This window comes from Pleurodeles waltl, chromosome 3_1 (assembly GCF_031143425.1).
Source record: "Pleurodeles waltl isolate 20211129_DDA chromosome 3_1, aPleWal1.hap1.20221129, whole genome shotgun sequence".
NCBI classification, from domain to species: Eukaryota; Metazoa; Chordata; class Amphibia; order Caudata; family Salamandridae; genus Pleurodeles; species Pleurodeles waltl.
The window spans coordinates 345,772,493-345,784,940 of NC_090440.1; positions in this window are offsets into that span (position 1 = coordinate 345,772,493).

Consider the following 12,448-nt stretch of genomic DNA (forward strand, 5'->3'; position numbering starts at 1 on the left):
ACTGTTGAGCAGGCTGAGGAAATGGATAGTGGAAAATCAAATCTTAAGCAACCTCCAAGCGGGTTTTAGAGAAAAAGTCAGCACAATAGATCAGATTTTCCGTTTTATTTCCATCAAATGGAAAATTGTTGGCGTGGATCTAGGCCACCTATTTGTGGCATTTGTCGATTTGAAATCAGCTTTTGATTTACTACCCCGCTACAAATTGTGGGAGGTCTTGAACAAACTGGGAGTTCCTTGTTCTATCCTAAATATTATCAGAGACCTTTATACTGGCAATTATGCCAGAATTAGATGGGGTCCGCGAGGTGAACTAACTGAAGAGTTTCCCACTGCCCGCAGCGTGAGACAAGGTTGTGTACTCGCCCCCACATTATTCCTCCTATTCATCAATGCATGTATCCCCTATCTCATGGAGTGTTCCAATGACGCCCCTAAAATAGGAGGGCAGAAGATTCCTTGCCTCCAATTTGCTGATGACACTTTGTTGATATCCCAAACAGCCACAGGCCTTTCAACCCTGCTCTCGAGGTTTATGGACTTTTGTAATGACCATGGCCTGGAAATCAACCGATTAAAAACTAAATGCATGGTGTTTGGGGACATAAAAGGCAGAATGAGGAGACCCATCTACTTAGAGGGTGCCACACTGGAAAGAGTCGGTGATTTAGACTATTTAGGTCTGAAATTAGAAGACACACATAAATGGCACTCCCACCTCCAGAAAGCAACCCTGCGCTTGAAACAACGGGCGAGTGGCATTGTAAGATTTGCAGCTAGATCCCCCAGTTTTGCCATGACGCCCGCTATAGAAATATATAAATCGCAAGCAAGGGGGGGGGTTCTATATGGAGCTGAATTGTGGGGTCATTGCAACTTAGATGATTTGGCAAGGGCAGAAAACTCTTTCCTAAAGATGCTGCTAAGAGTTCCCTCCAGGACCCCAACACTTCCTATTCGAATGGATCTAAACTTGCCTCCAATTAACCAGATTGCCGCCCTTAGGCCCCTGTTGTTCTGGATTCACCTATGGTCACTAGATTCTCTTATTCCCTATAGATGCGGGCTAATTAACCTGATGGATACCAACATTAGCTCAAAAATTAAGTGGTGTGCTTATGTGGAACAGACCTTTGTATCACTTGGCTTGGGGACATACTGGAAGGATCCGTTATCTATTCCTAAAAATGCAACTCAGATTCTGAAGGATGCATTCTGGCTTAATGCTCAATTCTCACAACTGACTGCAGTCTCACCATCATCCATGACTGGCAGTTTTTTACGAATCAAATGCCATTATGAACCTGAGCGATACATGGATACATTACTTTCCCCACATGCACGTGCATTGTACATCAGATTTAGGATAGGCTCTCTTCCTTTGCGCACTCTAATTTATTAATGGTCGAATACAAGCTGTAGCTCCAAGATGTGCCCGATGGGCTGTGCAAGGGAAGAATCCATAACCCATGTCCTCTTTCAATGTTTTGCATACCACAAGAAGAGGGCTTCTTGGATTATTCCATTATGTAAAAAAATGGGTTTTAGGAATTGCCTATTGGCTCTGAGAGTTTTAAGTCTGATCCATCTGTTTAAGTGGCTTGCTGTTTGGCAAAATATTTAGAATCTATTTGGCATTGCAGACTGAATATGTTAAAAAAACAGGAAATAATACAACAACAGATGATGGGAGTGGTCATAGACGAATTTACTTCCGAATTATAATGCATGCATACACCAACTCTCTACCGTTCAATGAATATTCCATGTCTTTATATTCTTTTATGTTTTAAATGGGAACGTTTTCTACTTTTATCTTATTCATTGTTTTTAGTTAGGAATATACTTGATCTATGATATTTATTATGAAAAACTTTGCATTCTTGCACGATTTTATAATATGGCACTATTTTTTATAGGGAGAATGTTTTATATTCGAGGACTTTTACATACAGTCTAATGTTTTATATTCGAGGACTTTTATATATAGCCTGTTTTTTTTGTAAAATCGTGAATTTGTGGTGTGCTTTTATGGTATTTGTTTTTACCGAAATAAAGCTAACAGCAACAACAACTACTTGTTCCTTTAGCACTCTTATGTGCCGATGAATGTGTATTTGGTTGTGTTTTTGCCTACAGAGAGTCTTCATGGCGATGAATGAACCATGCCCAATAGTCTCAGTGTGGTATAGTATTAGATAATGGGTTTTCCCTGCATTAAACAAAACGTTCTGGCAACAGAGGAAATGAGATGAACATGCATGGAAAGGGAAGGCAGCAGGTCCAGACTATCACTACCCCAGTGGTTCAATATCTGGCTCTAGGAGCTGTCTACACATAAAAAGGATCCCAACATGAATGCATTAGCTGACATTTTTCACAAACACTCTAAAACCTGCTACGCTAACAATCAGTAGAATGAGAGGGCCACAAATGCTCTAGTGTACGGATTGATCAAGGAAAGCCAGTAGGCAGTGTCCTTACGTAGGCCAATGAAATACTGGTACTCCACTTCCATAATTAGCTCTCACCAATTGCTAGACGTGTGACATCCTTGTCATAGTGTGGTAGACATCCAAGTTAAAAGGAGTACCACTGTAGGTGCTCCCTAAACACCCAGCAAAGTCTAGCACTCCGTTTATGAGCAACACAGCATTATCATCAAATGCAACACTTGTTAACAGACTTGCGATATGAGTCTCTTGCAATAAGAAGGTCTCCCAGAACTTTAAAATGAGAAACAGGTTGTCACATGGACACAGCCCCAAGAGCCTTCCACCATTTAATGCCTTTCTATTTTATAAAAGGTTTCATGATTTCAAACATATACAGCGGCCGATGAATGCGGTGCACAGTTTTCCTTTTTTTCAGACATTTGATGTGAACAAAACTTTGATTTGCATACCTTCTGTGATTGTTTACCTAATTTTTCACATTGAAATATAGCACCATTTACTCCCCAGATATTAGCAAGGGATAGGGAGCCCATCAGTCAGAATCCCAATTTCTGGGTCAACAGAAGAAGGGTGGGGGGGCATAAAGGGGAACAACGAGCAAGGAAGCATCCAGGGTCTAATCTATCCCTTCACCCTCGGGTCATTGAAAGCTCTTCCTGCTCTTTTAGTGTTTGAAAGTGTGTGCTTTTTTGTACTTGTACTTATAAACCACAGAGGGTAACCTATAAACCCTGAGGGCTGGGTGGGAACTAAATATTAAATAAATACAACACTGCCCTACAGGGGAATCCAACATACATTTACATGTCATAGAACAACATAGCTGAAAATACAACAAACCTTATATTCATATACATCTACATATTAAAAAACCTCTTCCTATAAACATCACATAGGAACAACCCATCTCATAAACATAAATACCAGAAGGACAAACCATGTAGGAAAAAGTGCTTGTGATAAATAATAGGAAAAAGAATAATAAATATCCCAACAATTCCAAGAATTGTATAAAAATAAAAAAGTCGGTTGGTTCTTGTTTACTGCAGTGAGTCCATTCCAAATCATTGAGGAGTATACATCTCTTCTTTCTGTCCTTCTTTAATATCCTATGCAGTAACCAATCCGAACTAAAACATGTACGTCGACGTTTTCGACCCCTTAACATCCTGGGCCAAATCAATGCTCCACAATGGGTCGTCTTCAGGACTATCTGATGGGATTCCCTTATTGAATCCTCTGACATTGTCACTTATTCCATATTGCTACCTGCCAAGAAATTGAATCTATTTCTGTTTTTTTTAAATGTCTCCCAAGTACACCATCTCAAACCTTACTTCCACGCAATCTTCATCCATGTGTATGCCCTCATATCATCGATCACTGTTTGAGCACTTGTAACTTGTACTTGTACGCCAAGAGAGGAAACTGTACTCCTGCTGCCATTCTGTACCAATTTTAGCAGACTAGAAACTTACACTGCTATCGAATAATAGTGGGGGGGTATGGGAAGGTTACTGTCATTGGGTGGGGGTTAAAAATATATATTTTTAAAAATGTACCTGCCTGCCACACCCAGCCGCCTCTGTCGCTCCTTTTCGTCCTGCAGTCACTGGGGCACAGGCGTTCAAACATTGTTCTCATGCTAAAGCAAGCATGAGAACAGCAGCGGGCTTGGCCTGATTGGCCTGGTTTGACACTCGGTCAGGCACAGGGAGTCTGTGCTATTTCTCCAATCCGGCTGTGTAACACAGCTGGAATGGAGAAATGTAACTGTGCATGTCGTTTGGCCATCCTAGGACAGCCACCCAAACTGACATGCGCACTTTACGGTGCCCAACATTCCTCCTCCCTATGGCCCAGCCCTGCCCTAGACATGCTGTCAGACAGTGACAAATAAAATTATAATAAAGTTTTTTTCTTATCATATTATTTGTCACTGCCTGACTGACCAGGGGAGCGAAGTTCCTCTGACATTACTGAGAAACTGTCCCTGCAGTGCATCTGTTCTGTGAGGGAGGGGAGCTTGTCTTGGTTATGCCAATGCTGTACCCGTTTGTGTGTGAACATGGGAGCACCTGCACTGCTACTGTTGTGTGAGTGACTGAGTGTACACTGCTGCTGTCTGCATTGTACAATGGGTAAGTGTGCAAATCTGGCACTCCTTCTGCCATGATGTATTTCTATTTTCTACTGAATGTTAGTTAAGTTATGTAACGCTTTTGACTATAGAAAAAGCAGAGCGATGCATGTTTTATACTGTGCTAGAAGAGATTTTTAACAGGTTACCTTGCCAGGAGAACATGAATATTCTGGTTCTGAATCCCCCCCAAAATAGGGGGGTGTCAAGTGAGTGTTGGGAGGGTGGGGGAGCTGCTTACCGTTGACAGGGAAGGAATTCCCTGTCACCAGTAGGGCATACCACCATGGTTTTCGTGGCATTGCTGACGCCATGAAAACCATGGTGGTAGGACAGGTCATAATATCATGGGCGGTACTATGTCAGCCTCTGGGCTGGAGATAGACATCTCCGGCCCGTGGCTCATACCGCCATGGCGGTAAGAGTGGAGAAGTGGCGGGTTGGCTGCAGACAACCCGCAAATCTCCTAATGTGGCGGTATGTACCGCCAGCCTGTTGGCAGTAATACCACCACATTAACCCTGGCGGTCAGGGTCATCATGAGGGCCATAATGTACTTCTCTGAGCTTTACTTCAAAATGACCTTAACTTAAAAAAAAAAATTCAACTATTGTGTTTGCTTTCTTCGCTGTCTCCAAGCTTGGGAACCAGATTTTGTCATTTATCATCCCCAGTAACAATCTATAGCTCAAACTTGTATTCACTGGGGAATTTGCATGCCAATGAAAAATTTAATAGTGTTTTCACATTTCGCTGTGGTTCATCCCTACCTCTTCTGCTCCAGTTACCTGTTCTCAGTGAATGGGAATTCTCTCCCATTTTATACATATACCTTTAGTTAACTTAGGGCCAGATGTAGAAAGCCTTTTGCACGTCGCAAACTGCGAAAAACGCAGTTTGCGACGTGCAAAAGGCCTAATGCGATGCACAACCTCAAATTGCGAGTCGGTACCGACTCGCAATTTGAGACTGCGACTCGCAAATAGCAAGGGGTGTTCCCTTCCTATTTGCGACCGCATCGCCATGCTGAGTTGCTTTGTGACCGCGAATGCGGTCACAAACTAACTCGCAGTTACCATCCACTTGAAGTGGGTGGTAACGCATTCGCAAAAGGGAAGGGGTCCCCGTGGGACCCCTTCCCCTTTGTGAATGTTGACAAAAATGTTGTTTCAGAGTCCTATGGACCACTGCCTACTCTGAAAAAACCGAAACCAAATGGTTTCGGAATTTTTTCTTGTTGCAGCTCGTTTTCCTTTAAGGAAAACGGGCTGCAAAAAGAAAAAAAAAATTGCTTTATTAAAAAAGCAGTCACAGACATGGAGGTCTGCTGTCTCCAGCAGGCCACCATCCCTGTGAGTGCATGGACTCGCTATGGGGTCGCAAAATGCGACCCACCTCATTAATATTCATGAGGTGGGTCTTTGCGACCCCATAGCGAGTCGCAGAAGGTGTCTGAGACACCTTTCTGCATTTGGTTTTACGAGTTGCAATTTGCGAGTCGCTATGACTCGCAAATTGCAAGTCGCAAAATTATACTTACCTACATCTGGCCCTTAATTATTAAGATTTGCGGCATTCGCTTCATTGCTGGGGTCCTGTGCCCCAGTTTAATAACCAGGTTGAGATTTCAAAATGCCATATCCAAAAGGTATAGGGAGCATAATAATTCTGCTTGTTTTAACAGGAATCTGGAAATCTGCAATGCAACTTGAGTCTGGAGTAATTCTGCAATTAAACAGTTGTAGTTTATTTTCTTCCCCTAGAATTTCACTGACACGCATTTAGTAAGTGTAAATTTCCATATTGGTTGCGAATCATAGTAGTACTGAATGTGTTTCCCGCAACTAATTTTAGGTTAAGTGCTTAGTGACCGAGGAGTAACTCCGTGTGTTGCTCCCAGATGTTCTACAAAGAATATACCAAAAATGAACGGACCTTTTGGGCTACAATGGAAGTTGGGAATAGGACCGCTTTGCACTGCTGGCAATTTTAAGCTGTACCCTCAAAGAAGAGTGTTATAACAAGGAGTCATGAGATGAAATTTGCATTTTAAGTGGCGAACATTAATGACACAAAGAACAAGCTATTGCATTTTAGACACTGTTGAAAATGAGCCGGTATTTTCAGAGTACCTGTAACAAAGTTTATAAATGTGCATGTCCGTACTTTTTCTACAAAAAAAGGTATACATCCAACAGTAATTAAAACAGTAAACTAAAAAACATGAACATGCAACAGTAAATAGCCTTAGCCTGCCACAAAGATAAACAAGGTACACTTCCTAAACAATAAATTCATAAACCATCAATCAACATGTCATTGTGTCAGTAAACATATAAAAGACATACACTGACATACAATCAGCAGGTCATGTTGCTTCTGTGGTAAAACAAAGGTATTAGTTGAGCATCATCATGACCAAATCTCATTAGGAGCACAAATGGAAGAATATAATCATCCACAAAATGCCATGGCCTGTATGGGATTGCCCGTCCAACCAAGCTATTGCAAATCGTTAAAAAAACATGACAATTAATGACTGAGAAAGTGGACTCAAAACAGGCTATCTGTATCACTTCCTACATGTATTGTTAGATCTGTCATTAGCCCAAACCTTTTGGAATACTCAAACTTTATATATAATGCATACTTACTTAAATGGTCCTTCAGCTATCTTTTATCCATTGGTCTGTTGTTGTGTGATTCACCTTTTGTTTCCACCCTTTACAACATACAACATGGGGCAATGGGCCAGCCTACTTCAGTCACTGGCTAACTTCACTTTGAGTGACTGCATTTAGCCCTTTACAAGGAACACATCTACACACAAGGCAGTTTTCCCCAGCGACAGTTTTTGTTTGTACTTTATTATTACTTGTTGCCTATCTATGCAGAGCCCGGTAGTACAACAAGTTCTACCTGATGTGAACACAGGGCCAATTCCAGCTTTATCAATCCCTATCTCCTGCTAATGCTGTTGTACATTCCTTTTGGCCTTTGTTTATCTGATTACTGCTTTTTCACACCATACTAGCAGCCAGCATGAACTCTTAATATAAGCTAAGGAGGGTGCTCTATCTTTGCAACCGTGACTGTGTCTATCATTCCTTCCTCTTTCCCTCTTTTTTCCTTCTTTCTTTCTTATTTCTCAGTTTCTTTCTTTCTTTCTTTCATTTTCTTTCCTGCTTTCTTTCTTTCTTTGCTTCTTTTATTTTTTCCTTTTCTCTTTCTTTCTACTGTCTTTCTTGCCATTCTCTGTCTTTCTTGCCTCTTTCTTTCTTTATTCCCTTCCTCTTTCTTTCTTGCCATCCTTTCTTTCTTGCCATACACTTTCTTACTGGTACTCCTCTTTCTCTTTCTTCCTTTAACGCCTTCATTATTTGCTTTTTCTTCGTTCTTTCTTTTTCCTCTTTGTTCCTTTCCTCCATCCTTTTTTACTTCCTCTTTCTTGCTTTATAACCTCTTTCTTTCTTGCCTTTCTCCTTTCTTTCCTTTTTTAAAGATCTTTCACTTACTATCCATCAAGAAGCAGGTCCTTTTTATATCTTTAGTCTTGGTTCATCGGGCACTTTCCCTTGCCAGCCCTGGATACCCTACAGACAGATTTTTACTTTTCTGTCCTGCTAGATCATTGCGGTTGGTGTCGCCAGCCTTGGTGGTTGTGCCCCAAATTAGGTGCATTAGAAGGGGGGGGTGCTTTACTTTTCTGGCTTCTAAGGCAGGGAACAACTTCCCCTGGAAGTATGGACTCTGCCTTCGAAGGAGGCTTTTCACAGGAAACTGAACTTGGCTTTTTTCTTCTGCTTCACAGTAGGTTTTCTAAGCAAACTTTTGTTTTTGGGATGTCCCTAGTCCTCAGCGCCAGAACCCTCTAATGTGTGGCTGTGCACTTTACAGATCCTCCACATTAATTCATTCATAAATAGGCAGTCAGTCAGCCCATTTCAGCCATTGGCTGACTTCACTGTTAGTTATGGCATGCTGCCCTTTCACAAGGAAGTATACCCACAAGTGATGGATGGACATCTTGAATTAATCTCAGCCACTGGTAATTACTCGGGCTGCATTCCAGTCCTTAGTTATTTTGCACACCTTGTTAGCTCAGTTTGGACCAGGCCATATGTAAATTACTCTTAAACCAACCAATGGGAACAGTTCAGCCTGAACTGCCAGGCCAAGTCATCCCCCAACCAGAATACATACAACACAGGCAGCTTGAGTCCTTTTTAGGGCTCATCAGCTAGGTATAGCTTGGCTTTAGTAAGACAGTGTGCACTGGACCTACATCAGGTCATACCTGTGACACACTAAAGCATACAAACAACTGATGGATGGGATGCTTAAATTAATGTCAGCTACTAGTAAATCTTACTTGGGCCGCATCCCAGTCCATCATTATTTTGCACACCGTGAGACCTTAGTTTGGGCTCTGCCATATGTAAATGAGTATTAATGCTGTTCCAATAGGAACAATCCAGCCCAAATTGCCAGCACGGGTCCTAGCTGAACCAGAACAAGAGCAACCCAGGACTAGCTTCACCCTATTTAGGGCTCATCAGCCACATGTGGCTTGGATCCAGTGACAGGAGGTGGCACGTTCCTTGGCTGAAGCGAGGCCCTAGCCAGACAGAACCTACCACTCAAATCAGGGGTGGGTGATTACACTCACTGTATAACCTGCGCTCACCCTTGGGTAGCTTGGCACAGAGCAGTCAGACTTATCACAGAGGCAATGTGTAAACCAATGTCCAGCACGTCCACACAATAAGTATGCTGAGTGTCACAAACAAGTCTTCGCACAAGGTGTAGGTAGATAAAATTTGTGTTGAAGACAAACATGAATTAACACCGCAGGAACATCATGTAACTCTGGGCATAAATCACATTCAGAAAGATCGCTAGTAGTACAAGGCCCAACAGCACTAATACAACATCAACAGTGTGTACACGAGAGAAAAACAATACTTTCCCTCCCCACACCCACATGCAGTACTACCACATTGGCAGCACGAGACCCATCCCAGTGATCACCCCAATTCAATATAACATAGTTGTAGGACGCATCTTGGTTCCCAGTGATAGTAGCAATGTATACATACAGTGAACTATAGCACCTTTGAAACAGCTCCACCGCCTAGGCCACACCAGTAAACGTCTATGCCAACTACTATTGTAAACAACGTGCATGGCAATGCTTCTGAGAGGTGAAATCAAGCCCAGACACCCACTCCCACACTCTCACTCTGCACCACTACACGGTGCCATGGCTATCAGTCACAATAGCATACACGCACTCACACACTCTCGCTTCCAGCACCCTAATGCAGTGCTCTGACAGCCAGCAGGTGAAGTTCAAAGGGTTTGCAGATCCCTCTTGGACCCAAACCTTCCTCCACCATCCAACCGATTGCCACCCGCCCCTTGGAGTTAGAAAAGGAGCAACCTTTCCCCAGATACTAGGATGCTTGCGGCCAGTGGTTACACTTAGTCAGGATCCCAGGGCAAAGGTACAGAGGAAGAAAGAGAGAATGGCTGATCAGGCAACAGTTGACAAATCTAGGTTTGGTTCCCACTCAGGAAGTTCACTCAGGAGTCTCCATGTCAGCTTTCTGGTGCAGGCCCCAGTCTGCAAAGCACAGGGGGAGAGTCACCTTTGGACACTTTGTTCACAGTGGCGCCCAGCCAAGCCAGGTACTCCACTTCACATCTAGTTTCCAATCTAGCACCACCCAGGACATGAGATGCCTCATCTGGGGCGCAATGAATTGGACCGTCGCAGGAATCCTGGTTGCACACAAAGAGATTACAAAATTCCATGCCCTCCTAGTATGGGTACAAGGTCCGGTGCGCAATGACCAGAGTTGCACCCGATACTTCCGAATGCACACACAAAAGTGCTCATTGCAGAGCCTCCTTAGGATGAGGCCCAACATCTGGTGCGCAATGACTTGAGTCACACCAGACTATTCCTTTCATCCACAAAAGATCACCAATGCTGTGTCCCCTTGGAATGAGGCACAACGTCTAATGCATGATAGCTTGAGTCACACCAGCTAATCCCTCTGTCACACAACAAGTTAATCAATGCTGTGCTTCCCTGGAATGAGGCACAAGTGCACTATGACTTTAGTCACACCAGACAATCCAGCTTGCTCACAGAAAGTTACCAATGCAGTGCTTCCCTGGAATGAAGCACAATGTGCAGTGTGGGATGATTTGAATTGCACCAGACAATCCTGCTTGCACGCAAAACGGTTACTCCTGCAGCGCCTCCCAGGACTGAGGCACCGCACCTGGAGCATAATGAGTTGAGTTGCAAAACTCATTTCTGAACACACAATCTGTTCCCATTCCGTATCCCCCCGAAATGAGTCACAATGTCTGGTGTGCAATGACTTGAGTCACACTGGACCAATTCAGTTGCACACACAGAGATGCCAGTTCAGTGGTGCTGCCCGAGGTAGAATGTGGTACTGCTCCAGGTATGTCCCCACCTCCTAAGGTCACAACCAGTGACATGGACACCACACGCAATGAGCATGCCATTGGGTGTGGCACGAGAGAAATGAGGCACACTTGACAACTGCCGGCCAAGCAGGGTCCCGCTACCAGTAATCCGTTCACTACCAACAAAACGCTTATGCGTGACGTGGCCCCACGATGAAGGGTTACACTCCTTGAATGTGGGCACTACTTTGCAGGCTTCGCACCAGGCAAATCCGGTCTCCAAGCACCATTCTTAGTTCTATGCTCACACCACTGCAACCTGGTGGAATCCAGAATACGGTGTAGAAACATAGGAGGGCACCGCTCTCCAGATGACATAGTTTAAGGTGTAGGTCCCTTGAAGGAGGTCTTTGATGTTCCTGAGGCCTCCACATAGAATAGGGGGCAAGCCAACAAACCCCTGGAGAGCACACTTCAGAGTGTCACACTGCAGCAAGCAGTGTGCCCAGGCCAACAATGTTGCAGGAAGGGTGCAAGATCCCTTCACAGAACAGTAAATACTCTGGTGCACAACAGATTCCTCTGGTGTTCTGCACCACACAGTTTGGGGTCTCTGTCCTGCATTCCTGCAAGTGTATCTCTAAATTGCTGAAGTGTGGTACTCCTAGTTATGCTCAACTGTGCCAAAAGTTTGGGGTGGTTCAAAGGGGTCCCCTTCCAGCACAGATGTCTCCCCTAAATGTTGGTCCTGTCTGCCATTGGGCCATCAAATGCATATCTTTGTCTTTAGTGGTGCTATGATCTGGCTCTGAGAGGCCAAGTGTCAGAACCTCTTTCTCCTATCTATCCAGCAGGCCCTCAAAATGTCAGAGGTCTATCGTTCCATTTGCTAAGCTTTATATCTGTCTCTGGGGAATGCATAGATGTGTTTTCTCCCAGCCCCCAATAGAACAAAGTTTGAATTAAAAAGGCACTCAAAGGGATTTCAGAACATGGAAATGCCCATTTTCTACAAGTGGCATTTCCAAGGTATTACTGACATAACCACCTTGTACCAATAGAAAGGGTTTATCTTTAGGAATCTAATGATAGTAAACGTTATGGAGCTGCTCTCTTGCAATCTACTATTTGTAGGCGGCTGGCCTGGTTTGTGGAGGTTAGCAAAGGTACTTACACCTTATACCAGGACCAGTTATCCCTTATTAGTGAAATGTAATCTTGAGAATATCTTCTCTTTTATTAAATTTTCCATATACGTAAAAATACAACAGCCAACGCGTTTCGTCCTTTCACAAGGACTTCTTCAGGGCTTAAGTAGATAAGCGTTTTGATGTTTCTTCAACTTCTGATAATATTAGGCTATTGTTCTCAAATAACAATATCAATATCCAGTCTGGATTCCAAA